Source organism: Pelobates fuscus, chromosome 5 (assembly GCF_036172605.1).
Source record: "Pelobates fuscus isolate aPelFus1 chromosome 5, aPelFus1.pri, whole genome shotgun sequence".
Classification (NCBI taxonomy): domain Eukaryota; kingdom Metazoa; phylum Chordata; class Amphibia; order Anura; family Pelobatidae; genus Pelobates; species Pelobates fuscus.
Genome location: NC_086321.1, coordinates 181,401,440 through 181,404,769, shown reverse-complemented (window position 1 = coordinate 181,404,769; position 3,330 = coordinate 181,401,440). Strand labels below are relative to the sequence as shown.

The window sequence follows — 3,330 nt, the reverse complement described above, 5'->3', positions numbered from 1 at the left end:
ACACTAGCACATCACCCTCACACACACACATCACATACACACAGCACCGTCAAACACACACAGAACCCTCAAACACACACAGAGAACCCTCACACACACACAAACAGCAGTCTCACACACAGCACCCTCACACACAGCACCCTCACAAACAGCACCCTCACACACAGCACCCTCACACACACACACTGCACCGTCACACACTCTGCACCCTAACACACACACACTACACCCTAACAGACACATACACGCACACACACTGCACCCTCACACACATAGCACCCACACACACTGCACCCTCACACACACAGCACCCACACACTGCACTCTAACTCACACACAGAGCACTCTCACACACCCACAGCACCCTAATACACAACACTCTCTCATTACTCTAAGTAATCTTTACTTAGTATTAGTAAATTTGGCTGAAAGACCAATTTAGGTCTTTCAGCCTTTTAGTAGATAGCTCCCTAATACCGTGGGAATTAGAGAGTTATCTACTTATTCATTCCTGTCATTACACTGACTGGCTTAGTAACTTACATTTTATATGAATGTGTGTTACTTGATTGTTGTAAGTGTTGCAAATGCTTACAGTTGAATCCTGGCTATGTTTGTATACTTTTTATTTGAAATTGTATACAGTGTAACATTATTTTTCTTTCACTGGGTAAGTATATTCGTACTTAGGCAATACTGTGCTTCGGAACTTCGGCACTTTGACACCTCGGAACTTTGGGAACTTCGGAACTTCGGCACTTTGACACCTCGGAACTTCGGCAACTTCGGAACTTCGGCACTTCAGCAATTTGGCACTTCGGCACTTCAGCAATTTGGCACTTCGGCACTACTACACTTCGGAAATTCGGCAATTTCGGCACTTCGGGACTTTAACAATTCGGCACTTCGGCACTTCAGCAATTCAACTATTCGGACATTTGGAAGCACCCGAATGTCCGAATTACCTGAAATTCAGCCGAATTTTACTTTGGACTGAAACGAATTGCACATGTCTAATATTAGCCAGCATCCGTACTAACCTCACCTCACCCCTATTTGAGGAAATTCTGGTTGCATAAATTAATGCTCCTCCAGAGAAAGTAAGTGGCCATTGTTTTGTACCTTTTCATCTCCACACTAAAGTATTAGGTACATATCACATCCCCAAAGCAGCTGGACATCCAGGCAAAAACCAGTTAATCTGGTCTGTCTCTGCAATTTTGGTGGCCTAGTCTCCGTTCAGATGTCACTGTTTTTGTAGCTGCCTGTCCTGTATGCGTTTTAAAAAAAAACACGACACCCTCCAGTGCGTCTCCTGCAAACCATACCTAATGGTGAACGACCCTGGACTGACTTGGCCATGCATTTTATTATAGATCTTCTGTTCTCCCCTGGCAATATGGCCATTCTCCTGGTTATTGACCGATTCTCTAAGATGTTGCATTGCATTCCCTTGAAAAAACTACCAACTTCTCAAAAACGATTTTTGCTCGGGAAGTCTTTTGTTTGCATGGGTTACCCAAAGTATTAATCTCATATAGGGGTAGCCAGTTTGTGTCCAGATTTTGGAGACCTTTTTGTACACAAATTCAGAGAATTCAGCTTTCATTCTCCTCGGCCTACCACCCGCAATTCAATGGTGCAGCACAACGAGCTAACCAAGCCTTGGAACAGTTTCCGTGTTGCTATATTTCAGACTACCAGAATAAGTGGTCTGATCTGCTACCCTGGGCAGAGTTCGCCCACAATACTGCTATTAATGTCTAATCCCCGCTATCCCCATTCTTTGCAAACTATGGGTTTCAATCGTCCATGTTGCCTGATACCTTCATGCCACAAGGGATACCGACATTGGAGGAACATCTTCGGGAATCCACTCCAACATGCAATGCATAACTACAAACTACAAACCGACCACAGATGCCTACCTGCACCTACCTATCAGATCGGAGAGAGGGTCTGGCTGTCTTCCCGCAACCTATGGCTCCTTGTTCCCTCACAAAAAGTTGGGCCATTTCAAATATTTCACTTGACTTTCCTCCTAGCATGCGTTATCAACCAGAACAGGATGTGGATGTGGCACCGAGGTGGTCTAGTGATTACACACCAAGGGTTTTAAGAGGGACACACCAAGGGTTTTAAGAGGGACACATGTATTTCATGTGTCTCTCTTAAAACCCTTGGTGTATAATCACTAGACCACCTCGGTGCCACATCCATGTCCTGTTCTGGTTGATAACCATGAAGAATATGAAATACGCAGCATCATTGATTTACGAGTGTTCAGAGGACAGATCCAATACTTAGTGCACTGCAAAGGTGCACTCCTGATGTCCATTCCCAATCCCTCCTTCATTTCATTCATGCCCACTTTCCAATAAAACCTGGATCCACCCATGAGGGTGGGGGTCGTTGAGGGGTAGGTACTGTCAGGGTTTCTCTGCTGTTTTAAACGGCCTACGGCCATACCAATCTAAAAGTTCCTGATCTCGTCAGATCTCAGAAGCCATCTAAACTCGGGCATGGTTAGTACTTGTATGGGAGACCAACTAGGAACCTCATGTGCCGTAAGCTACTTAAGGAGGTGATTCCGGTTGGTCAATATCTTCGCCTCTGTAGAAACTGTAGTGATATAGCTGATTTTAAAGTGAAGCCAACTTAGAACATACTTTAAGGAGAAAGGCTACCCGAATCGCTGCCTCAAAAAGGCTCATAAGAGAGCTCTCGAAACTGAGAGGAAGGAACTTCTTTGTGACCACCCTGCTAATAAGGACTCAAAGAGTATGGGAACGATTTGTGATTGCCACGTACGATACAGGGTGGTCCGAAGTGAAAAAGTCTCTTGACAGATTTTGGCCGATCCTGTTGACAGATGTACATCTTAAAAAGGTCACCTGTCTATTAAATCACATCCGAAAGACACATGGTTGGGTAATCCACCCTGTGGCACTTATGGCTGTGGAAGGTGCGTGGCCTGCAGGTACATTTCTAAAGAATCTAAGACAGTGAGGGACAGCACAGGCCAGGGCTCAATACAAATGTAAAACTTTTTTTAATTCTAACACAAAGGGCCTGATATACTTACTGTCCTGTTCCTGCGGACAAAAATACATAGGCAAGACATTTAGAGCTTTCAAAGAAAGAATCATGGAACATGTAAGGTCGCCTAAGAACCTAAGACATCTCAAGGAACACCATCAGGGTGAACCTAGTAGCTTGTAGTTTTGTGGCTTGGAATTGGTCAAGAGGCATCCGAGGCGTGGGAACTACGATCGATTATTAAGACAGATGGATATATAGGCTTAAAACACTTCAACCCCTAGGTCTTAA

The 3,330-nt window shown here is 44.5% G+C and overlaps 1 pseudogene; it reads left to right on the top strand.

The window, feature by feature from the left end:
- The first annotated feature begins 2,455 nt into the window (after nucleotides 1-2,455).
- On the top strand, nucleotides 2,456-2,574 carry LOC134613205 (5S ribosomal RNA; annotated as a pseudogene).
- The last annotated feature ends 756 nt before the right edge of the window (nucleotides 2,575-3,330 follow it).